The sequence below is a fragment of the Lithobates pipiens genome, unplaced genomic scaffold (genome assembly GCF_037356315.1).
Source record: "Lithobates pipiens isolate NorthernLeopardFrog02 unplaced genomic scaffold, aLitPip1_a1.2 Scaffold_10, whole genome shotgun sequence".
Taxonomy (NCBI): Eukaryota; Metazoa; Chordata; class Amphibia; order Anura; family Ranidae; genus Lithobates; species Lithobates pipiens.
The window spans coordinates 151,781,273-151,808,510 of NW_027507686.1; positions in this window are offsets into that span (position 1 = coordinate 151,781,273).

Below are 27,238 nucleotides of genomic sequence, written 5' to 3' on the forward strand. Positions count from 1 at the left end.
AATGTACAAACAAGTGGTTTCCACACATTTTTACCTCTAATGCCCCTGTTAAGAAGAGAGGCACCTTGATTGCTGTGAAGAATTCTGTGGCTTTCAAATTACACCTTTGTGTTCCAGACCGGAATGGGAGATATCTCATTCTAGTATGCGATATCAATAATGTTACATACACGATAGTGAATGTGTATGCACCTAATACGCATCAAATTGCTTTTGTGACAAAATTACTCAAGAAGGTCCGGCAAGTGTGTAAAGGGACGCTTCTCATGTGTGGTGACCTCAATGCAGTTGTGGATGCACGTCTAGATACCACGGCCACTTCTCATAAACGCACCACCCTGCAACAGCTATTACACAAGGAAGATTTATATGACGTTTGGCGCTGTCTCAACCCAGCTGAAAGGGACTATACCTTTTTTTTCCGCACCACATAAGGTCTACACTAGGATTGATCTTTTTCTTGCCAATTTTCAATTTTTAACCAAAGTAACGGCAGCGAAGATACATTCTATTTTATGGTCAGATCATGCACCTATTTCTATAACTGTTCAAGAAGCCCAGGTTTCTACACCAACTTATCTTTGGCGCAGTAATGTAAATCTTTTCTCCCGGCAGCCCTTTACAAAAGATCTTGCATTGAAGATCCAAGAATTTTTTGCAACCAATGACACACCGGACGTGCCGCTTTCCACTGTCTGGTGTGCCCATAAAGCTTATGTTAGGGGTCTAATGATCCAGATGGCTGCTAGGGAGAAAAGACACAAATCTAAGGAAATGTCTTTACTGTTGACGACTATTAAGCAACTAGAGTCTCGTCATAAATCAGACTTGGCGGAGGATACACTGCAGCACTTGACCAATCTTAGAAGTCGATTCAAAGAATTAATAGGGACCTCTCATGCCAACGCTTTGAGAAGGTTTAAAGCCTTGCATTACTCGTAGGGCAATAAGGCGGGGAAATTCTTAGCAAATTACCTCAAGCAAAGGCAGTTAAAATCCAAATTGACTTCCATTATTGACCCGGTAACCCGCACCAAAGTCTTCCATCCACAGCATATAGCCGAGGCCTTCTGTAAATACTATACCGACCTCTATAACCTATCTACAGACCCTACAACCCCCCAACCCTCGGAGTCGTTCATTACTGATTTTTTAGACTCGGTGTCTCTGCCAAGACTATCCCCGGAGGATCTAGCAATGTTGAATTCTCCTTTGGGAAATGACGAGATTCTGGCTGTTATTAAAAAGTTACCTAGTAATAAGTCACCAGGTGCTGACGGATTTTCTGCAGAATATTATAAACTGTTTCATAATAGTCTAGTTCCTTATTTGGGTAGATTGTTTAATCAAGTGGCAACAGGAGGGGAGTTTCCGTCTGAAATGCTGAGAGCAGTAATAGTAACTCTTCCTAAACCAGGTAAATCGCAGGATTGTCCACAAAATTTTCGCCCCATTTCGTTGCTGAACTCAGACCTCAAAATATATGCCAAAGTCCTGGCAAATAGACTGGCTGCTCTTACTCCTAAATTGATCAAACCAGATCAAGTGGGATTTGTCCGGAGTAGGCAGGCCCCAGATGGCACCCGCCGCATGCTTGATTTGATTTTCATTGTGGAACTACGGAAAACGCCAACGACCTTCTTGGCTCTTGATGCCGAGAAGGCGTTTGATAGGGTGCACTGGGGCTATTTAAGAGCTACCCTGGACAAATTCGGCATACAGGGGCTGGTGCAGTCTGCTATCTTGGCACTTTATTCTAACCCGTCGGCATGTATCTACACTTCTAATGCTTTATCTACGCCCTTTCAAATAACCAACGGCACCAGGCGGGGTGCCCATTATGCCCTATCATTTTCACACTCATAATGGAACCCTTAGCTGAAGCAATCAGGAACAGTCAGGAGGTTACGGGAATATCTGTGGCAGATCAGCACCACAAAATCGGCCTATTTGCGGATGATGTGGTGCTGACCCTCACCAATCCAGAAGTGTCCCTCCCTGCGGTTCAGTCCATTCTTACTAAATTTAGCGAGGTCTCTTATTATAAACTTAACACAACCAAATCCACTATACTACCAGTCAACATCCCAGCCCGTAGGATCCCTTCTCTACAAAAACAATTTCCATATGTATGGGAACGCCACAAATTGCCTTATTTGGGGATAACCTTGACTACTCCTACTTCCAACACATTTAAGGTTAATTTCCAGCCACTGTTACAAACTATCACTCTAGACGCCCAACGTATTGCCAAATATGAACTCAACTGGCTAGGTCGCGTGGCGGCCTATGAAATGTTAATACTTCCCAAAATACTGTATCTGTTTAGGACAGTACCAACTGTGCTTCCCCCTGCCTTTTTTAGGCAGACCGACTCCTTATTGAAAAAATGTATCTGGCAAGGGAAGATCCCTAAAATTCCATTCTCACTGTTACAAAAACCGAAAAAAGATGGAGGGATAGGCCTACCGATTCTTCCTCAGTACCAAACTGCAGTACTTCTGGAACAGCTCCACTCATGGCTTGACAAGCCATCTACTAAACTGTGGGCTGGTCTAGAGGAGGCTCTCACGCACTCGAAAGATCTTTCCTCTCTACTATTGGCTCATAGGACAGGCCTTCAGACGCACATGCCAAATCTTCCGGCCATTAGGGCTACCATATGTGCTTGGGACTTAGCACATCAATCCCTAACTGCACAACAAGACTACCTTGAGGTTCCAACCCCAATTTCAGCTCTTCATCTCATCCCATCACTTAAGATTCTACCATGGACTCAGAAAGGACTAAAAGTTGTCTCGGACTTGTCTACTACACTTTCGGAGTCTAACACTTATGAAACGCTACAGGTCAGACACCTACTTAAAAACAATTCCATAGATAGTGTAAAGGTAAATGCGGGATTGTGGCAGAGTCTAACGACTAGACCGTATAAAAAGGGAGGTATTTCCAGATACTATGCATATCTACAGGCTAGAAAGACTAGTGCCAAATCTTCATACATGCAAACGTGGGAAAAAGATCTCAACTCAACTTTTGAAGTTAGAGATTGGGAAATGGCCAGACTAGCAACCTTTAGAGCCTCCAAATGTGTTAACCATTGGGATAATTTCTTGAAAATATCTAACAGAAGCTATTTAGTTCCCTCTAGACTATCCAAAATTTTCCCAACTGCAGATCCTAGATGCTGGAGGGGTTTCGGGGAGATCGGGTCAATGTATCATATATTTTGGTCCTGTAAATGTCTACGTAGCTTTTGGAAAGGCATATTGTCACTCATTTCTAAGATTACAGGCTTCTTCATCTCTCCAAAAGTAGAACTAGCTCTTCTTCATTTGAATATAGGGACCATACCTAAACAATTCCGTACTGTGGTAATCCAGATTCTCAATTCTGGCTTATAGGCAGAACTCCATCCAAAAATGTAATGATGACTGGAAATATTGGTTCATAGAATATCCACTCAAAGAATCGTAAATTTTGTTTCTTCGCCTGGTGATCAGAGTCTCCGGAAACATGTGGGGGAGGGGGTTGGGGGTAGTCAGCACTAGTTATTGTTTTCCTTATAGTTTTCTTTATGTTACCTCTTATGATTTTCTCTTACTAATACATGCTTCAATGATACTATACTTTAGGAAGTATACAGGTCTACTATAATGGATAATAAAATAAACACCTTTCTATGATACATATGCAGAGTGGCAACGGTTTCCATCTGACCGGCTCAAGGCACTTACAATTTATGGAGGAGGGAGATTTCCTTGATGGGAGAATCCCTCTGTCGGCGAGGGAGGGGTGCCGTCAGGTCCTGCACCGGAGCACAGTGAGATCCCATTGGGGTGCTGGGTGTGGGAGGGACGTCGCCGCTCCAGAAAGGTAGTGGAACTATATTGGAGAATTGATCTGTTAATCTGTATGAGACTGTACCTCTGCAATGTGAATTAAAATGTATGTATAAGCTATATCAGTTGTTAACAGCTATAAATTGAAAATGAAGCATTGTAACTTTTTGTTTGCTCTTGAAAAACTCAATAAAAAAGAATTGAAATAAATTCATCAATAGATGACACCAGGGAGTTGCAGGACTTCATTACTAACTTTCCCACACTGAACCAGCCAGTCATGGACACTACTCTCAAAGACATGCTGGTGACTCTCCGTTCAACCCCTCATGCTGACATAATGCCCATCACACAGCAGTTTAAACCTGAAGTATCAGCAATATCCAAAAGGGTCTCTCACATTGAATCTAAAATGTGCAAGTTTACAACACATTCAATGATATGGTTGATGCCCATAATGAAAGGGATGATGAGATCACAAGTATTAAAGCAAAATTAGCTGATTTGGAAGACAGATCAAGACGTAACAACGTCAAGATCAGGGGGATCCCCGAAAATGATTAAAACTCCAGAGTTGAAAGACTTCTTCACAAATCTTATGAAGTTGGAACTTCCAGATGCACCTCTAGAAGATTTGGTAATTGACCGTATCCACAGATTACCAAGGCCCAAAAACATGCCATCTCATCTACCAAGAGATACCATAGCCTGGGTTCATTTCTACCACATAAAAGACATGATGGCAACAAGAAGGCGCAAAGACCTGCCTACTGAACTGCAGGATTTATCATTCTTTGCAGATTTATCTGCATACACCATGCAACAACGCAGGCAGCTAGCCACAATAACTAAACCACTGAATAATCACCACATCCCTTACAGATGGCTATACCCAGCCAAATTAATTACCAATGAAGGCAGATCACACGTGGTGACCAATGTAAAAGATGGTATATGCCTCATGAGAGAGTGGCAAATTCTGGACTCTCAAAACAATGGGAAGGAAATGCTGAATTCGCCTCCATCCACCCGCGCAAGCTCTGGCACAGAAACAGGCTGACACACAAAATTTACAAAGTTAATTAATTGCCTGTATGCCCAGGAAGATGGCATACACTCACTTGATTTATCTTTTACTTTGTATGACTGCTCTACCCCCAAGTTTTAGCGGTGTCATACCAGCACAGATTCCTTTCAGAATCACTAACTTTTTATCTGTTTTGCTATCCCTATTCTCTCCCCCTCATTGCTCCTTGTTACAGGTACAAGATTGAGGTGCTTCTAATTTGAACAAGACTTCATCAATGCACATCTTCTAATCTTCTCGGATCTCTATTCTTCGTCTTTAAGCCACTGACATCACCACTAGAGGTCACTGCAACCTCAGTAACGTAACTTGCAACTACAAGGTACGTAACTGTCACAGTGCAAAAATGGCTTTTAAAATATCCTCTTTAAATGTGAAAGGCCTTAACAGCCCACATAAATGCCAAAAGGCCTTGAAGGAGGTGACTGGGCTTAAAAGTGACATTATTTTCTTTCAATAGACACACTTCGTGTTAGGAAATCACCCCTCTTTCAGCAACCATAAATTCCCTCAAGTCTTTTTGGCTAACGGCCCCAAGAAAAAAGCAGGAGTAGCAATTGCTGTCAAAGACTCCATTCCATTCTCACATCTGGAAACTCATTTTGACCCCTCTGGCAGATTTATAGTTCTAATATGCGAAATTTCTAAAATAAAATACACACTGGTAAATTTATATTTACCGGACACTAACCAAAATCAATTCCTGAGAAGGATATGGAAAAAGGTAACATCTATGAAACAAGGACATGTAATAATCTGCGGGGACTATAACGCTATTCCAAATAAAGACCTAGATCTCTCCAAGCAAACACTTCAGAAAAAACGTAGGCCTACCTTGGCTCATTTTATCACATATTCAGGTCTGGAGGTGCCAACATACTTCCGAAAAGGATTTTACTTTTTTTTCTAACATGCATCATACGTACTCACATATAGATTTATTCCTTGTGGATAAATTCATACTACAAAAAATTGTTAAATCTGACATACATGTTATATCATGGTCGGACCATGCTCCTATTTCCATGAGTGTGGGGGATCGAAGTGCTGAAACAAGAGCGAACAGATGGCAAAATGATATTTCTTCCATCTCCCTCCTGGAAAATATGAAATGAATCAGGAAAGCCATGAAAGAATTTTTCAACTAAAAAGCTCCCTCGGTAACTGATCCCTTCACACTCTGGAATACGCACAAGGTATTTATAAGAGGTATGCTTATACAATTAAGTGCTAGACTTAAAAGGCAAAGGACAAAACAGCTCAACGATCTGTTAACCAATATACAAAACTTAGCCCTTGTACACACGGTCAGAGAATCTGTCGGAATGAGTCTTATCGGACCGCGTCGTCAGATAATCCGACTGTGTGTGGTATGCATCGGACTGATTCCGTCCGAATCTCCGTCCGACCCAATTTTCCAACATGTTGGAAATATTTCCCGACCAACTGGGCCAGACGGACCTAATCCGATCATGTGTAGAGCATTTTGATCGGACCAAGTGCCACGCATGCTCAGATCAAATTCCTACATCAAAGCTATTGGCTACTAGCCTGAATGTAGTCCCATCGTAACGAAATTACGTCATCACGTTCTGAAAGATCGGATTTTTCGCCAACTTGGCCCGACCGTGTGTATGCAACAGTTTCGGACACAATCCGTCGGACTAAATCCGACGGGCAAAATCCGACGGATTTGGTTGCCAAAATCTCCGACCGTGTGTACGTGGGCTTAGAACCTCTAACTAACAAAACTCCACACAAAAAACAAGAGATATGCTATTCTATGCTAGACAAGACCTACGCTCAAAACTGATTTCCCAGCAGGAGAACCGCTTTCGAACATTAAAAGCAAACAACTATCAATATAGCAATAAAGTGGGGAAACTGCTGGCAAACCAATTGAAAGAAAGAATAGAACAACAAAAAAATCAAACTCATGTTGAACCCCAAAATGAAACAAACCGTATATAATCCTAAAGAGATAGCAGACTCTTTTAGCGACTACTACAAAGCTTTATATACTGTAATTTCAAAGATGACCCAGACACATATCAACCCTCTGAAAGTGTAATGTCAGATTTTTTTTAGCATCAATAGACCTACTGAAAGTGTCCCAGAGCGAACTAACCCTCCTAAATACACCCACCACAATTCTAGAGATACAAAAAATAATTAAAAGTATGCCCCACAATAAATCACCAGGCCCTGATGGGTACTCAGCCGAATACTTTAAGCTGTTCCAAAACTAACTATCACCATACTTGAAACAGATCTTTGATCTTCAATGTCCAATGCCTCATTCCCAAGCGAAATGTTAACTACAACCATTATTACGCTACCAAAACCGGGCAAAGATCCCTCAGTCCCTCAAAACTTTGATGCAAAATTGTATGCAAAACTGGTAGCTAATAGACTTGCCTCCCTGTTACAGAAGCTCATTAACCATGACCAGGTGGGCTTTGTATCAGGTCGGCAAGCGAATGACGCAACTAGAAGAATGATAAACATTCTCCATTCAGCTGAAAAATCAGGGATGCCTTCTCTGCTCCTCACTTTGGATGCAGAGAAGGCCTCCGATAGAGTCCATTGGGGATACATGACCAAGATCTTGCAGAAATTTGGCATAACTGGTCAAATCCAACAGGCCATACTAGCACTTCATTCTTCCCCCTCAGCATTTGTGTAAACAGTGGGTTTGTTCTCAAAATTTTTTCGTATAACAAACAGGACTAGGCAAGGCTGACCACTTTCACCAATAATTTTTGCCATGATGATGAAACCCCTAGCAGAAAAGATAAGACAACATATATCAATCCAAGGATTTCGCTCTAAAGACAAACAGCACAAAATTTCACTCTTTGCCAATGATGTCATATTGACACTAACTGACCCATATAATTCAATTGCTGCTGCACATGAAACCCTGGCAATATTTAGTAAAGTAGCTTACTACAAAGTAAATGAGAACAAATCCAGCAGCTTAGGTATAGCAATTGATGATTCCACAAAATCTAAACTACAGAAGGAATTCCCATACCCATGGTCCCCAGGCTCTATATCCTATTTGGGAATCCATCTCACACCCTCTATCTCTAAATTATATCAAACCAATTACCTCCCACCAATAAATGCACTTCAAAAAGACATCTCTAGAATACAGAAACACTATATCTCCTGGCATGGCCGTTTAGCTGCATATAAAATGCTAATACGCCCAAAAATAACATACTTATTCAGAACCCTCCTGATACCTCTACCCTCCTCTTACTTTGCGTCCCTACAAAAACAAATGTCAGGCTTTATCTGGGCGGGTAAGTGAGCCAGATTTCCACTTCCAAGGAAACACAAATGAGCAGGAGGTCTAAGCATCCCAATTTTAAGAAATTACCATGCAGCAGCAGGTCTAGATCAACTTAGACGTTGAATCACTCCAAATGATCCTAAACCCTGGAGCCAGTTAGAACAAACATGGATACACCCTAAATCCTTAAAATCACTAATAATAGCTTACAACCTGCAACAAATTAACATCACCATAGATCACCCTACTATACAAGCCTCTCTACAGGCTTGGAAATACTTAAATGAATCATCTCAATCTAAGGAACAAACCACTAAGGTCCCCATACCCCTAGAATCGCTCACTTGGTTGATACCAAACATAATCTTGACCATATGGTTAAATAAAGGTATAGTCTATTTACAAGACCTTATGCACGGCGATAAACTAATATCATTCAAAGAAGTTCAATCCAAATTCAACATTCCTGCCTAGGAATTCTTGACTCATTTGCAGATATCTTCATGGTATCACCAAGCGAACACTACGTATTCAACATTCTTGTCCCCAATATGGAAACACCTGAACACAACCAATCCTAAGATTAAAAGGTATCTCACAAGTAGGGATGAGCTTCGTGTTCGAGTCGAACATACGTTCGACTCGAACATCGGCTGTTCGCCCGTTCGGCGAATTCCGAACGTTATGGACCGTTCGCGCCAAATTCGTGTGGCGCTCACGGCCCACAATGCACTGCGTCATCGCAGTGCATTGCTGGCTCATGATTGGCCAAGCATGCACTGTGATCCCGCATGCTTGGCCAATCACAGCGCCAGCAGCGAGGAGAGCCATGATTGGCCCCAGGCAGGATGCCTGTGGCCAATCATAGCTCAGGCTGTGTAGTACATGCCCAACACTATATAAGGCCGCCAGTGCGGCAGCCTAGTGTAGTGTGTTGGCGTCTGAAGCAGTTAGTGGGTGTTCTGTGTACCTTCAACACAGTACACACCGATCGTTATCGGCCGATTTTCGATCTTGCTCTTCTGTAGTGGTTGTTGTCTGTGTGCCCTGACCGCAGTATACACCGCTATATTCACCTCACCTATATAGCTAGTGATCTATCTTTTATAATAGAGCTTGCAGTCAGTAGTGTTAGGAGCTTGTGCGTGCTGTCTGCGTGCTCTGTACCCAGTACACACTGCTATATCCACCTACATAGCTCTTCTCTATTTGAGCCCACTTGCCATCTGCAGGAGTTATTGGAAGTTGTGTGTGCCTCCAGCACAGCACAGTATACATCTGTATATACCCCTTTATCTCTGGTGTTCTATAATAAAGGCATCTGCAGCAGTTAGTGGGTTTTTTGTGCCTCCAGCACAATATACACCTGTATCTACCCTTTATTGCTGTTCTCTAATAGAGGCATCTGCAGGGCTTAGTGGGTGTTGTGTGACTCAATTACAGTATACCCCTTTATCTCTGGTGTTCTATAATAAAGGCATCTGCAGGAGTTAGTGGGTGTTGTGTGACTCCAGCACAATATACACCTGTATCTACCGTTTATTGCTATTCTCTAATAGAGCAATCTGCAGGGCTTAGTGGGTGTTGTGTGACTCCATTACACTGCTGTTTTACCCAACTCCCTTCAGTCCATTACCATGTCTGGAAGGCCAGCAAGGAGAGGCAGACAGGCGTGAGTAGATAAAAGAGGGCAAGCAGGCTCTGTGTCTAGAGACAACAGTGCTGGTCGTGGACGCGGTGCATTGTCATCAGCACGTAGCCATGGGACACGCTTGTCCTTCTTTTCGGCAGCTGGACATGTTGAACCGCAACATGCCAACGACTTGGTAGAGTGGATGACCAAGCCCTCTTCATCCTCCTCATCCTCTCTCACCCAGTCTCAGGGTACTAGCAAAGCAGCTGCCAACGCATCGTCTTCCCTCCTCTCAATGTCATCATCAGTGACTCCTTCCCTAGACCCACCACGTCCTCCTGAGGAGTCTCCTGAACTCTTTGAGCACAGTGTTGGGTACATGCTCCAGGAGGATGCCCAGTGTTTTGTGGGCTCTGATGATGACACTCAGCTAGAGGAAGGCAGTAGCGTGAGCGCAGAGAGAGGGGATGCTCAAGAAGGACAGCAATCTGGCAGTCATGTTCCACAAGCTGCAGCATACTGCCAGGTTTGCTACAGCGATGAAGAGGGAGGGGATGATGAGGGCACTGACTCCACGTGGGTGCCTGGTAGGAGAGAGGAGGAGGAGGAGGAGGAGGAGGAGGAGGAGGCACATGTCCAACGAGGCAGGATGCCCTCCGGGGGCCAGCTAAGGGGCAGCACACCGACTGAATCACACCGCAGAGCTCCGCCTGTGCAGGGCGCTGCCTCTGCGCGTTATTCTAAAAGTTCTTTGGTGTGGGCCTTTTTTGAGACGAGAGCATCAGATCGCACCGCTGCTATTTGCAACATATGTCTCAAGCGTATCTTGCATGGCCAAAACATCAGCCGCTTGGGCACCACATGCTTGACCAGATATATGTTGACCTGCCATGCAGCTCGTTGGCAAGCGTACCTCAAAGACCCACAAGAACAAAGCGGACCTCTCCTTGCTGCTCATCAGCTGGCATCTCCAACCCCACTAGACCTTCAGTCCTCTCTGAAACCTGCTCTGAGAGGAATGAAGGTGTAGAATTAGGTGTGTCACAGCCAAGTGCTTCCGGGAACTCTGCTAGCGGTACACCCACGTCCGATTATAGCAGGCAAATGTCCCTGCCCCAGCTGCTGGACCGGCGAAAGAAGTTCACACCCAGCCATCCACATGCCCAGCGGTTGAATGCTAGCTTGGCTAAATTGCTAGAACTTCAACTGCTGCCTTTTCAGTTGGTAGACTCGGCCCCCTTCCGTGAGTTTGTACAATGTGCGGTTTCTCAGTGGCAGGTCCCCAAACGCCACTTTTTCTCACGGAAGGCGATTCCGGCTCTCTACCGGCATGTGGAAGGCAATGTCCTTGCCTCGCTGGACAGGGCGGTCAGTGGTAAGGTGCATATTACCGCTGACTCATGGTCCAGCAGGCATGGACAGGGACGTTACCTGTCTTTCACGGCCCATTGGGTCACTCTTCTGGCAGCTGGGAAGGATGCAGGACAAGGTGCAGTAGTGTTGGAGGTTGTTCCGCCACCACGCCTCCAAAATGCTACTATTGGTTGTGACACACCTCTCTCCTCCACCCCCTCCTCTTCTTCTTCCTCCATGGCCTCTTCCAGTGCTCTGTCCTCAGAACCAGCGGTGCTCCGTAGGCGTTCCAGGGGCTACGCAAGTACGCAGGCAAAACGATGCCATGCCGTGCTTGCGCTGGTTTGTTTGGGGGACAGGAGCCACACTGGGGTGGATGTTTTGTCAGCTCTGCAGGGGCAGGCCGAGAGGTGGTTGACGCCACGCCAGCTTAAGCCAGGAATGGTGGTTTGTGACAATGGCACCAACTTCCTCTCCGCCCTCCGACAGGGACAACTGACCCATGTGCCCTGTGTAGCTCACGTCCTTAACCTGGTGGTGCAGCGGTTCTTGGGCAGGTACCCCGGCTTACAGGATGTACTGAAGCAGGCCAGGAAAGTCTGTGTGCATTTCTGCCGATCATTTAATGCCTGTGCTCGGCTGGCTGAGCTCCAAAAGGAGTTGAACCTGCCCAAGAACCACCTTATATGCGACATGCCCACCAGGTGGAACTCAACGTTGGCCATGCTGCCGCGGCTGCACACGCAGCAGAGGGCCATCAATGAGTACCTGTGCGACTACGGCACCAGGACAGGGTCAGGGGAGCTCGGTTTTTTCTCACCACGCCAGTGGGGCATGATCAGGGATGCATGCACTGTCCTGTCACCGTTTGAGGAGGCCACAAGGATGGTGAGCAGTGACAGTGCATGCATCAGTGACACTGTACCTCTTGTCCACCTCTTGGAGCATACGCTGCGTGGAATAATGGACAGGGCACTTGAGGCAGAACAGAGGCAGGAAGAGGAGGACTTCCTTGCCTCTCAAGGCCCCCAGACAGTGTTTCTGCTGTGCCACCCATCACACAGGAAGAGGATGAGGAGGAGGAAGAGGAGGAGGAGGATGATTGTGTCAGCATGGAGGTCGAGGCTGGCACTCAGCATCAGCAGCAGCAGCAGTCTTGTAGGGATGATTTACAGTCCCGAGAAACACGTGGACTTGTACGTGGCTGGGAGGAGGTAGCTGCGAATCATGTTGCCCTTAGTGACCCAGAGGACTCCGGACCGAATGCCTCAGCTAACCTACGCTGCATGGCCTCCCTGATCCTGAAAAGCCTGCGGAAGGATCCTTGTATTCTTCGGATCAAGGAGAGGGACCATTACTGGCTGGCCACTCTCCTTGATCCACGGTACAAGGGTAAGGTTGCCGACCTTATCTTGCCATCGCAGAGGGAGCAGATGATGAGACATCTCCGGGAGGCCTTGCAGAAAGGTCTGTGCAACGCGTTCCCAGAGACTGGGAGGTTACAAACTCCTGGTCCTGGACAACGTGTTGCTGAGGCATCGGTCAGAAGGAGCGGTGGAGAAGGTGGCCGTCTGACTGATGCTTCAGACAATTTTTTAGTCCGCAGCCCCAAGGTATGATCGGTTCCAGCAACCATCGCCAGCGTCTGATTTACATGGTGCAGGAATACCTAGGGGCAAGGTCAGACTTGGACACCTTTCCCACCGAAAATCCTCTGGCTTACTGGGTCTTGAGGATGGATCACTGGCCAAAGCTTGCACAGTATGCAATTGAGCTACTGGCCTGTCCTGCATCCAGCGTTCTTTCGGAACGCACCTTCAGTGCTGCTGGTGGCTTTGTTACCGATCACAGGGTGCGCCTGTCCACCGAATCAGTTGATTGACTGACCTTCATCAAGATGAATCAGTCTTGGATCACCCACAGCTACCAAGCACCTGAAGCTGATGTAACCGAATAATTTTTTTTGAAATATCACATCCCTTTAAGACTGTCTATGCTGATGCTGAGTGACTGTCCTGTTATGTTGATTGTCTATCCTCTTCCTCCTCCGCTGATATGTTGGAAGAACATTTCTGGTTCTGGGGGATGCCATCAGCCCAATTTTTCTGCCCCTGTTTAACAGGGGCGTTTAAGTACAATTTTTGATGCAATGCTTTGCAGCAGGGCTAATTCCTGCAATAAAACTAGAGTATATGGGAGAGGTTGCAGTGTCGTGGCACCAGCACCAGTGCCTAAGGCCCAATTTTTCTGCCCCTGTTTAACAGGGACATGTAATTACAATTCTTGATATAATATTTCACAGGAGGGCCCGTTCCTGTGCCCACCCAGAGTAACTGTGAGGACTTATAGTGTTGTGGCACCGGCACCACAACCACCAAAGGTCAATTTTTCTACCACTGTTCAACAATGGCATGTAATTACAATTCTTGATATAATCGTTCACAGCAGGGCGCTCCAGTGCCTAGCAAGAGTCACTTTGAGGGCTTACAATGTTGTGGCAAAACCAACACCTTGTTCCGCCATTTCTGCAGAGCATATAGGGCAAGCCCCTACTTTCAAATATCCAACTTACAAACATCTCCTACTTGCAAACGGAAGGAGACAACAGCAAGTGAGATGAAAAAAGATGGACGACAAAACAAATTATACAGGTGTGATAACCCTTCCCTATGTTTTCCAAAAAGCTTAAAAATTGTTTTTTTTGACTGGAGCTACACTTTAAAAATGTACCAGTTGAAAATTACAAACAGATTCAACTTAACACAACAAACCTACACAGTCCCTGTCTTGTTTGCACCGCCTGTATACTGCTGTTCTGAGTATATAGGGCCTGGGGGCTACACGCATTTCCTTTTTTTAATATGGGTACAGGGTTCCCCTTGATATGCGTACAAGACCCAAAGGGGCTGGTAATGGGCAGGGAGGGCTACCCATGCCATTTTTCTCAATGATTTTCAACCATATTGCAGGAACCAGATATAACATTAAAACCGCAAGCAGTTTCCAATGATGTTATTTCTGTTTAATGTCATTTTGTGCAGGGACTGTTCTAAACACGGGAAACACGTGGCACTTCACAGGCATACTACAGACACCCCCCAGGCAACATATTTAAAGGAATATTTCACTTTTTTTTCACTTTAATCATCATTAAAATCAGTGCTCCCGCCAAAACGGCCATTTTAAAAAACATTTTAGGCATTGACCCATGTCCCCTGGGGCAGGAGCCAGGTCCCCAAACCCTTTTTAGGACAGTATCTTGCATATTAGCCGTTAAAATTAGCACTTTTAATTTCGAACGTTCGAGTCCCATAGACGTCAATAGTGTTCTAAGGTTTGTTCGAATTTGGGGTCCGTTCGAAAGTTCTGGTGCGAACCGAACCGGGGGGTGTTCGGCTCATCCCTACTCACAAGTGTACAAATTAATTAAAGCCAAATCATCCTTCCTTAAATAAAATCATCTCACTAACTGGGAAAAAGATCTTGGTAAAAATTTTACAGAAAAACAATGGCTATCAGCAATTAAAAACAATATTCAATTTTCAAGATGTTCGAACTATGAGGAACTGGCAGCAAAATTAACAGCTAGATGGCATTTCACCCCCTATATAGTAGCCAAATTTTCAGAAGAAAACTACAACTTATGTTGGAGGGACTGTGGTCAGGTGGGAACATTGGTACACATGTTGTGGGCATGCCCTCATTTACGCAGCTTTTGGAACAAAGTATTCAAACTGATTGCGAAAACTACCGGAGTTCTCACCCAGCCCTCCCCTGAAAAGGCAATCCTAAGCATTAATATGACTGAATACCTAATTTCAGTCAGGTCAATAACAATGAACATCATATTTGCTGCCAGGTCCTTAATAGTGTTCAAATGGAAAACAAACGAAATACCAAATGTACGGGAATTATTTGCAAATATCAACACAATCTCGGAATACGAGAAGATACTGGCTTATAGAAATGGTTCAGGCACTAAATACAGTGCCTTGCGAAAGTATTCGTCCCCCTTGAACTTTTCAACCTTTTGCCACATTTCAGGCTTCAAACATAAAGATATAACATTTTCATTTTTTGTGAAGAATCACCAACAAGTGGGACACAATTGTGAAGTGGAATGAAATCTATTGGATATTTTAAACTTTTTTAGCAAATAAAAAACTGAAAAGTGGTGCGTGCAAAATTATTCGGCCCCTTTACTTTCAGTGCAGCAAACTCACTCCAGAAGTTCAGCGAGGATCTCTGAATGATCCAATGTTGTCCTAAATGACTTATGGTGATAAATAGAATCCACCTGTGTGTAATCAAGTCTCTGTATAAATGCACTTGCTCTGTGATAGTCTCAGGGTTCTGTTGAAAGTGCAGAGAGCATCATGAAGACCAAGGAACACACCAGGCAGGTCCGTAATACTGTTGTGGAGAAGTTTAAAGCCGGATTTGGATACAAAAAGATTTCCCAAGCTTTAAACATCCCAAGGAGCACTGTGCAAGCGATCATTTTGAAATGGAAGGAGTATCAGACCACTGCAACTCTACCAAGACCTGGCCGTCCCTCTAAACTTTCAGACTGATCAGAGATGCAGCCAAGAGGCAAATGATCACTCTGGATGAACTGCAGAGAACTACAGCTGAGGTGGGAGAGTTTGTCCATAGGACAACAATCAGTCGTACACTGCACAAATCTGGCCTTTATGGAAGAGTGGCAAGAAGAAAGCCATTTCTCAAAGATATCCATAAAAAGTCTTGTCTAAAGTTTGCCACAAGCCACCTGGGAGACACACCAAAGATGTGGAAGAAGGTGCTCTGGTCAGATGAAACCAAAATCGAACCTTTTGCCCACAATGCAAAACGATATGTTTGGCGTAAAAGCAACACAGCTCATCACCCTCAACACACCATCCCCACTGTCAAACATGGTGGTGGCAGCATCATGGTTTGGGCCTGCTTTTCTTCAGCAGGGACAGGGAAGATGGTTAAAATTGAGGGGAAGATGGATGCAGCCAAATACAGGACCATTCTGGATGAAAACCTGTTGGAGTCTGCAAAAGACCTGAAACTGGGACGGAGATTTATCTTCCAACAAGACAATGATCCCAAACATACAGCAAAATCTAAAACAGCGCTAAAAATAAAGTCCCAGATAGCAGCATATAGATCAAAAAGTTGTGCAGAAAGGGTGACAATGGTGGTTTGATCAACATTGTAAGGTGATGTTCATCAAAAAGTGCTGTAAATACTCCATCCACCAGGATTGCACCAGTATTTCACCACGTGAAGCTCGTATCCCCTTAGGGGGTTAAACTCACCAGATACAACCGTAACAAGCGCCTTTAAGGGAATAATCCCACTCTTGTATACCACAATTCAATTGTCCTCCACCAGGGTTCGTCTGCCAAAAGCACTTCCAAAAACTTCATAAAATATAAAGAAATTCGCACATAGCTTAATTCTATTTTTTATTAGTTAATGGTCACACATATATAAAACCCTTATATCAATCTGCGTACATTTAACCACTTTCAGACCGGACCATTTTGCTGGTAAATGACCAGAGGTCTTTTTACACTTTGGCACTGCGCTGCTTTAACTGGTAATTGTGCGGTCATGCAATGTCGTACCCAAACAAAATTTGCGTCCTTTTCTTCCCACAAATAGAGCTTTCTTTTGATGGTATTTGATTGCCTCTGCGATTTTTATTTTTTGCGATATAAACGTAAAAAGACCGCAAATTTTGAAAAAAAATGATATTTTCTACTTTTTGTTATTAGAAAAATCCAATAAACTCAATTTTAGTCATACATTTAGGCCAAAATGTATTCAGCCACATGTCTTTGGTAAAAAAAAAGTCAATAATTGTATATTTATTGGTTTGCGCAAAAGTTGTCACATCTACAAACTAAGGTACGTTTTCTGGAATTTACGCAGCTTTTAGTTTACGACTGCCTATCTCATTTCTTGAGGTGCTAAAATGGCAGGGCAGTACAAAACCCCCCCAAATGACCCCATTTTGGAAAGTAGACCCCCTAAGGAAATTGATAAGAGGCATGTTGAGCCCATTGAATATTTTATTTTTTTGCCTCAAGCGATTGAATAATGACAAAAAAAAATTTTTTTTTTTTTTTTTACACAAAGTTGTCACTAAATGATATATTGCTCACACATGCTATGGGCGTATGTGAAATGACACCCCAAAATAAATTCTGCTGCTTCTCCTGAGTACGGGGATACCACATATGTGGGACTTTTTGGGAGCCTAGCCGCGTACGGGGCCCCGAAAACCAAGCACCGCCTTCAGGCTTTCTAAGGGCGTAAATTTTTGAGTTCACTTCTCACTACCTATTACAGTTTTGAAGGCCATAAAATGCCAAGATGGCACAAAACCCCCACAAATTACCCCATTTTAGAAAGTAGACACCCCAAGCTATTTGCTGAGAGGCATGTTGAGTTCATGGAATATTTTATATTTTGCCACAAGTTGCGGGAAAATTACAAACTTTTTTTTTTTTTTTTTTTTTTTCACAAAGTTGTCACTAAATGATATATTGCTCACACATGCCATGGGCATATGTGAAATGACACCCCAAAATAAATTCTGCTGCTTCTCCTGAGTACGGGGATACCACATATGTGGGACTTTTTGGGAGCCTAGCCGCGTACGGGGCCCCGAAAACCAAGCACCGCCTTCAGGCTTTCTAAGGGCGTAAATTTTTGAGTTCACTTCTCACTACCTATTACAGTTTTGAAGGCCATAAAATGCCAAGATGGCACAAAACACCCACAAATGACCCCATTTTAGAAAGTAGACACCCCAAGCTATTTGCTGAGAGGCATGTTGAGTCCATGGAATATTTTATATTTTGCCACAAGTTGCGGGAAAATTACAAACTTTTTTTTTTTTTTTTTTTTTTTTCACAAAGTTGTCACTAAATGATATATTGCTCACGCATGCCATGGGCATATGTGAAATGACACCCCAAAATAAATTCTGCTGCTTCTCCTGAGTACGGGGATACCACATATGTGGAACTTTTTGGGAGCCTAGCCGCGTACGGGGCCCCGAAAACCAAGCACCGCCTTCAGGCTTTCTAAGGGCGTTACAGTTTTGAAGGCCATAAAATGCCAAGATGGCACAAACCCCCCCCCAAATGACCCCATTTTGGAAAGTAGACACCCCTAAATTTAGGGGTACACTAGTGAGACTAGGTAATAAATGGCGGGTGCCCTGAAACTATAAAAAAATAACTAACCAACCAGCGTCACCTGTAACAGTTATATGGTGATCACTGGTGAAAGGGTTAACTAGGGGGCAATCAGGGGGCTTTATGCGGTAGTATATGGGGGTCCCTGGCGCTATAAAAAGCTGCGGCGAACCTAAATACCTACCTGCCTAACTAGCGTCACCTGTGACACTAATACAGCGATCAGAAAAACGATCGCTTATTAGGCTGGGTTCACACTGGAGCGATGCGGGAACGCCACGAATGCGCGGCGGGTTCCCGCATCGCATGCCTCCCGGCGGCAGTTCACACTGCCCTATGCGAACTGCTGGGAGTGTCAGTGAAATGTTACTGACACCCCCAGATCAGTTCGCATATCGCAGTGCGATCTGCAAACTCGGATCGCATGGTGTGAACACCCATGCGATCCGATTCTGCTGCGGGCCAAAAAAAGGGTCCCGTGCGAATTTGCGGCGGGTGCGGCGAATGGCTGAACTCGAATCGCACAGAGATCGGATGTGATTTGCACTGCAGTGCGGTGCGAATCACATCCGTTCTCAAACCGCTGCAATGTGAACCCAGCCTTAGTGACACTGGCGACAGGGGGTGATCACGGGGTTAAACCTTTATTGGGGGGGTTAGGGGGGTACCTTAGAACTAAAGGGGGCTAACCCTAACTGCCCTAACAGTTATTAGTCACAAATGACACCCGCCGGGTGATCAGGGGGTTAAACCTTTATTAGGTAATAAATGGCGGGTGCCCTGAAACTATAAAAAAATAACTAACCAACCAGCGTCACCTGTAACAGTTATATGGTGATCACAGGTGAAAGGGTTAACTAGGGGGCAATCAGGGGGCTTTATGCGGTAGTATATGGGGGTCCCTGGCGCTATAAAAAGCTGCGGCGAACCTAAATACCTACCTGCCTAACTAGCGTCACCTGTGACACTAATACGGCGATCAGAAAAATGATCGCTTATTAGGCTGGGTTCACACTGGAGCGATGCGGAAACGCCGCGAATCCGCGGCGGGTTCCCGCATCGCATGCCTCCCGGCGGCAGTTCACACTGCCCTATGCGAACTGCTGGGAGTGTCAGTGAAATGTTACTGACACCCCCAGATCAGTTCGCATATCGCAGTGCGATCTGCAAACTCGGATCGCATGGTGTGAACACCCATGCGATCCGATTCTGCTGCGGACCAAAAAAAGGGTCCCGTGCGAATTTGCGGCGGGTGCGGCGGGTGTGGCGGGTGCGGCGGGTGCGGCGAATGGCTGAACTCGAATCGCACAGAGATCGGATGTGATTTGCACTGCAGTGCGGTGCGAATCACATTCGTTCTCATAAACCGCTGCAATGTGAACCCAGCCTTAGTGACACTGGCGACGGGGGGTGATCACGGGGTTAAACCTTTATTGGGGGGGGTTAGGGGGGCAGATTAGAACTAAAGGGGGCTAACTCTAACTGCCCTAACAGTTATTACAGTCACAAATGACACCAATGCAAAAAAAAAAAAAAAAAAATGACATTGGTGTCACTGTGACTGGGGGGCAGGGGTAATTGGGGGGGTGATCGGGGGGTAAAGGGGGGGTGTGAGTGTGCCTGGCATGTTCTACTGTGTGTGTAGAGTGTTGGTGCAACTCACCGATCCGCTCTCCTCCGTGTCGGAACGAAAAATACCGACACGGAGGAGAGAATACATCACTTCCTCTCCTGTGTTTACATTACAGGAGAGGAAGTGATGTCACCGGGGATTTCCATTCGTCGAGAGCGATCGCGAGGGGGTGGCCATGAATGAATGGCCGCCCCCTCATCCCGGATCGCTCTCGAAGGAATGCCGACCGCCGCAGGCACCGGGGGGGGCCCGATCGGGCCCTCCACCCGCGGGCAGGCAGGGACTTATATATACGCCCATATGCCTGCCCGTGCCATTCTGCCGACGTATATCGTCGTGCGGCGGTCGGCAAGTGGTTAATAAAAAAGAATAAGCATAAGAACAACAGTGTGTTCTTTCACAGTGTTAAATGGATGCCAGGAACTTTCCCCATGTGTCTTTCTGCTGACACTGTGTCACTTCCTTTAGGGTTCCCCTAAATTCAATTACCAGGCCCTTCAGGTCTGGTATGGATATTAAGGGGAACCCCGCATCAAATAAAAAAAAAATTGATGTGGGGGTCCCCCTAAAAATCAATACCAGACCCTTTATCCGAGCATGCAACCTGGCAGGCCGCAGGAAAAGAAGGGGGACGAGAGAGCGCCCCCCCTCCTGAAACGTACCAGGCCACATGCCCTCAACATTGGGAGGATGCTTTGGGGGTCTGTGACCCCTCGAAGCACCATGTCCCCATGTTGATGGGGACAAGGGTCTCATCCCCACAACCCTGGTCGGTGGTTGTGGGGGTCTGCGGGCGGGGGCTTATCAGAATCTGGAAGCCCCCTTTAACAAGGGGTCCCCCAGATCCCACCCCCCCTGTTTGAAATGGTAAGGGGGTACAAAAGTACCCCTACCATTTCACAAAGAAAGTGTAAAAATGGTTAAATGGGAAAAATTCCTTTATTAAAAAAAAAAAAAATGCGATGGCTGATCTGATCCAGCGACGGGTGATTTTCAGTCGAGCGCTGTCCATACATGCATCCGTCTTCTGTCTCCACTGCGGAGACACTGCGGAGATCCCAGCGCTGATGTTTATTATATTAGGAGGGTGGGGCAATCAGTCACCTGATCCTGCCCCTCTGACGCTGGTGAGGGAAGCCATGTTGTTCCCCAGTGATGTATGGGTGACCCCGCCCCCCTCTGATGTAACGAAGAAACCTGTAAATGTATTGTACCTGTAAAGGCCCATACACACCATCATACTTTTTGACAACAAACATGCAAATTAGCTGTTTTAGAGCAACATCTGACTATGTGTATGCTCCATCGGACAAACTTTTTTGGTTTTCATCTGACTTTTGTTGGCTGTGTGAACTGACAAACTTTCTGGCAACAAAAGTGGATGGAGCAAAGTCTGATCGTGTGTACAGAAAACCATAGGACTTTTGTACAAAGTATAAACAGGCATGCTCAGAACCAATGCAAAAGATCAGACAACAATACAGAAGTTGACCAAACGTGGCGGTAAAGAGCAGAAAAACCACATGATTTGGTGAAAGTTGGCTGAAAAAGTCCTGCTGTGTGTATGCAATACAAGTTCAGGGCCGACGCCCTTTGTACAAAGATCCAAGGGAAAGTTTGTACAAAGTCCTATCGTGTGTACGAGGCTTTAGACTTTTCCCTGTTTTTTTTTTATCTCATAAACATTTTAGTGAAATCAAGCAGGGATACACAAAAAGAACAAACACAGCCAATGTTGTTTTCATATAAACATATCGACAACAATTCTGGGTCAAGCCATGGCTCGTATATACAGCAACAAAAGTAAAACAAATATAAAATGACTTAAGGAAATGGTATAGTGAACTTAGCTTCAGGTAATTGAACCTCAGGTCCAAGAACCTCTGACGACCCAATCCTAAGAGGGGATGAGAAAAAGAGGGGGGGAGAGGGGGTGAGGACTTCACCAGCTGCCCTCTCCTAAGCTCGCACCTAACAGCGACCCCATAGTATAACAATAAAGTGGGGTCTGCTTTCAAGCCATCAAAACTCGTTACGAGGTCAACCTACCGCTTGAGGTAGTCGATTCCATGATATCGAGGTACATCTGAGAGGCCTTAAAGGACGACCAATCGCCCCAGATTGCAGCATATAAGGCAGTCTTATCAAATGAAGTGTGAATCAGCTCCTCCATTTCCACCATCCTATTGATGCAATGGAACCACTCAGTTAAGGTCGGCACAGAATCCGCTCGCCAATGGATCGGTACACACATTCTAGCCGCATTGATCATATGCAACGCGAGCGATCTGTGATACTGTTTTTTGGGAATCTCAGACAGGTGTAGAAGATATTGCGCCAGAGAGAAATCGAATGGAAGAGAAGATACTCTCGTAACTACCTCATGGACGTTTCGCCAATATGGTAGTAGAGAGGGGCAGCTCCACCATATATGAAGGAACGTGCCCGTCTCTGCACCACAACGCCAACACTCTTTTGGCACATCCGGAGCAAATCTATGGATCACCTCCGGTGTTCTATACCAACGTGTTCTCACTTTATACCCATTCTCTTGTACCGAGACGTTTAAGGACCCCTTGTGTAGGTAGAGGTTAATCTTATCCCAGTCCCTTTCTCCTATTTCAACCTCAAAAGCCTACTCCCAGTATGCACACTCCGCTGCCAAACTTGCCGGAGTTTTTCCCTGGAGGGTCCCGTAAAGGATGGAAATAAGGTTTTTCTGGGGGGAGGTACTTGAGCAAAGAGACTCCAGCACTGTTGGATTTCTGCTAAACCCGCCTCTACGTGTTGAGTGGTCAAGGAGATACCTTAATTGGATATAGGGCCAGAACGGGAAAGAGCCCGTGCGGGAGAGGTTCGCCAGATCAGATTGCGTTAGGAATCGGCCCCTGCGAAAAAAGTGTTCGGCCAACATTTGGTCGTGTGGCCATTCTGCCTCTAAAAAAGTTTTTGGGTTGTAGTGAACCGGAGTAATGGGGCATACCTTCGCCGAAATGTCAAATTTGTTGCAGGTCCTGTCAAAGGTGGTCAAGGTCGGCCCAGTAAGTGGATGAGCCAACACCTTGGATGATATATGCTCCTTGGCAAGCCACGGTAGATATTGTAAATCTGGATGTATCACCTGTCTCTCCAAGTCTACCCAATCTTTACATCTTTTGTGCACATTCCAGTCGACAATTCGCGCAAGATGTACCGCCCAATAATAGCGTTGTAGGTCAGGTAGACCTATGCCTCCTTTATCTTTTGTTAGTATCATTTTATCCCAGCTGATACGTGCGGGCCTGCCATGCCACAGGAAGGCCCTACATGTTGATTTGTACAAGCCAAAGAATGAGGCAGGCAAGTGAATAGGTAAGGTCTGAATTTTATATAAAAAGCGTGGGAGAATAGACATTTTAAGGATAGACGCTCTTCCAAACCATGATATATTGGACTTGTCCCATTTTTGTATGTCCTGCTTCATTTGTTGGATTTCAGTCAGAAAGTTCCTACTATACAGTTGTGACAGATCAGCCGGTAACTGAATGCCTAAATACTGAATCACATCTTGCTTCCACTGAAAGGGGAAGGTATGCTGGCACTGGGTCATCAACTCCACAGGAAGGGAGATGTTCAGTGCAAAGGATTTAGTGTAATTGATCTTTAAATTTGAAATGGAGCGAAATTGGTCAAGTACCTCCAAAAGGTTGGGCAGGGAAGTCAAAGGAGAAGAAAGGAAGAAGAGGATGTCGTCCGCAAAAGCGGCTATCTTATATTCACGGTCTCGTACCCGAATACCCCTGATGTCTGGGTTGGCTCGTATACAACGTAAGAGGGGCTCAAGCGAGAGGATATAGGAGGGGGGATAATGGGCACCCCTGTCTGGTGCCATTGTGGATGGAGAAGGCGTCCGACAGGCGGCCGTTAACCTTTGACCCGCGCTCTGGGATTGGCATACAGGGACATGATTCGGGTCCGCATACAGGGTCCCAGGCCTATTGAGCTCAAAACCGCGTCCATGTTGTCCCAGGCCTGCCTTTCGAATGCCTTCTCCGCATCCAACGATAAAAAAAGCCCTCCTGTGAGGAAGAGGTGAGCCAGTGGTTCAAATTCAGCGCTTTAATGGTGTTGTCCCTGGCCTCTCGACCAGGGACAAAACCCACTTGGTCCAGGCCAACCCATGTAGGTACATGGCGAGCTAAGCAGGACGCCAAGACCTTAGCGTAGATCTTTACGTCTGCGTTTAAAAGTGAAATTGGGCGATAGCTTGCTACATTAGTGTGATCCTTCCCCTCTTTGGGAATGACCGCCACATAAGCTTCCAATAACCTTTCCGACTCGCAGGGACTAGTGGAAAGAGAGTTAAACGCTCGGAGGAATCTAGGTGACAAAATTTCCGCAAACGTTTTATAATATAACGCCGTGAATCCGTCTGGGCCCGGACTCTTACCCGGTTTTTTAGCCTTCAGTGCATCTATAAATTCCTCATGGGATAACAGGGCTTCCAACGCTTGGGTGTCTACTTCTAAAAGGGCTTTGGGACTATACGCCTTAAGAAACTCCCCAATCAGAGTCGCTCGCTTGGCTGCTATACCCTGCTCCAGGTGTTCCGGGTGCAGGTTATAAAGCTTGTCATAGAATATTTGAAATTGCTTCGCTATATCATCATTCTTGGAGTGGACCGTACCGCCAGAGTCCACTAAATGGTGAATTGTATGGGCAGTCTTACGTTGCTGAGTGGCTCTTGCTAGTAAGTGACCCGGCTTATTACCTTGTTCATAGAACAATTTATGTGAGAGAATATTGCGACGCCTTGCCCGTTTAGGGAGTTCCTCCCACAACCGTGACCGCGTTTCCACCAGTTCCTGCGCTGTCTCCACTGCCAGGGTGCGCTTGTGAACAGTCTCCAATTTGCGCAATCTGGTAGTGAGATCCAGAATCAGGGCTTGACTCTCTCTCTTCTTCCTCATGGAGATCACTAATAGCTGGCCTCTCACAACACATTTATGCGTTTCCCATTGAGTCATTGCCGAGACATCAGGGGTATCATTTTGTGCGAAGAACTCACATAGGCCCAACTTTAAGTCCGCTAAGTCACCGGGGTCTGTCAACGTAGACGCGTCCAATCTCCATAGCTTGGAAGAGGTCACAGTTTCAGGGAATACTAGGGACATTGTAATAGGGTGATGGTCGGAGAGTACCATGTTTTCAATAGGTCCGCCTGATTCAAAAACAGTTAGTCCAATCGGGAATAGCGATTATGGGGTGGTGAGAAGAAAGTATAATCGCGATCTTTAGGGTGTAGAGTTCTCCACCCATCATGCAGGCATAGTGAGGCTAATTGGGCCTTAATTTGACGTAAAGCCGAATAGGGAAGGGCTGAGGTGCCAGTGGATATATCCACCAAGGGGTCTAGGGGGACATTAAAGTCACCCCCTAAAATAAGAATGCCAGATTGAAATAGGGTAAGCTTCGCTGTGACTTCTCTAATGAAGGCTACCTGCTAAGTGTTAGGACAATATACGTTTGCTAGCGTCAGAGGTCTGTCATTCCAAGTGCCTTTTAGGAAGACGAATCTTCCATCCCCATCGATCAGTTGGTCCTCAACCACAAAGGGGAGGGTTTTGGAGAATAAAATGGAGACCCCTTTTGATTTTGAGTTATGTGTAGAGGTGTGGAACGCCACTGGGAAGTGTTTATTGGCAAAATGAGGAGCCGATCCAGACTTAAAATGTGTCTCCTGAAGAAAAAGGACTTGCGCTTTAAGTCGACGAGCTTCAGATAGTATGCTGCTGCGTTTTTCAGGGACATTTAGTCCCTTGGCATTAAGGGATAAGATTTTCAGAGATAGAGGAGCTGAGTTTGTGCGCACACTAGCCATGGTTGACCCTGCCTGGATAGCTTTCAGGGTAGGACACCTGACAATTAAAAAAATTGGAAGCTATAACTGGAGAGGACAACTGGTGAGAAGAAAAGAGAAGGGAGAAAGAGAAGAGAGAGAAAGAAAGAAGAGAAGCAAAAAAAAAAGGGGGGGGGAGGGTGGGTGAGTTGAGAAGGGAGACAAAAAATCTGGAATAGGGGGTGAGGTGGGAGACAGGCAATAGAACCCACAGATTGGACTAGAGCTTATAAACTTAGGTTATGGAGTCTATTCCTGAGGGGACGGGGTACACTCAAAATACTGTGTATCCCCAGAACAGATGCTGGAGACGGGAACAGGCCTGCTAACCCGTCTAGAAAAAGAAACAACAGGAAATTCCGGCTATTGTCGGAGAGGAACCCGCCCCTCTGGGTTAGGGAATAGGCTTAGCGCAAAACCAAATAGCTGCTACGTCGAACCAGGGCGTAGCAGCAACAGTGGCTACTTTGAACAGAAGGCTAACTCTGGACCTTGCGGGAGACTAAGCTGTCCACTCCGCCCCCCCACTATGAGGGTGGGTAATGTAAACATTATCCACACAGCCTCCGACCCCAGGCTCCTCAGGAAGTGAGCCCAGAGTAAGATACTGAGGGACAACCCGTTGCAAGCCTCCAACCCCCGAGAGCCCCACTCTCGGCGTCCCGACTCGGGATCGCAAAGCCCCGAGCTGAGAGCCGCAGGGCCCCCCTGAGGGCAGCTCTCCGATGAAACCAGGTCCCCACAGCTCCACACAAAAGAGTCAACCCTAAGGCCCGGATTGTCCAACGGAAGTCACACGGTCCGGCCCAACCCCTGCAATTCCCATGGGGAGGGCTCCAGACTGCGAGGCCCCCCACGGAGAGCCAAAAAGAACAAGAGATCGAGTACATATCACAGAGTCTCTCGTGACATCAATAACACATTAAAGTATTCTCTATTCGATAATGCAGACAGGATACTATCATGTGAACATTTAAAAAAAAAAAAAAATAGAAAACCATATTTGGCACCTCACCACCTAATAATAACAATAACCCAATGCAAACAAAAGATGCTGTCCATGAACTTGAGGACAAACATTGTCTATAACCAGCTGGTATGTATATATTCCGAACCACAAAGTCATATCCACACACATCAGGTAATGGGATGAGAGGTGAAACCTAGGGATTTGTGTGGTAATTAGGCTCACAGTTTTCAGCTCCGGTTAAATAGCACAGGCAGTGCACTTTCCGCTATGTTGGAACTCAGTGCAGCATTCATCCCAGTGCAGAGAGGGGACAGTCATATCAAAGGCGTAAGTGGCCCA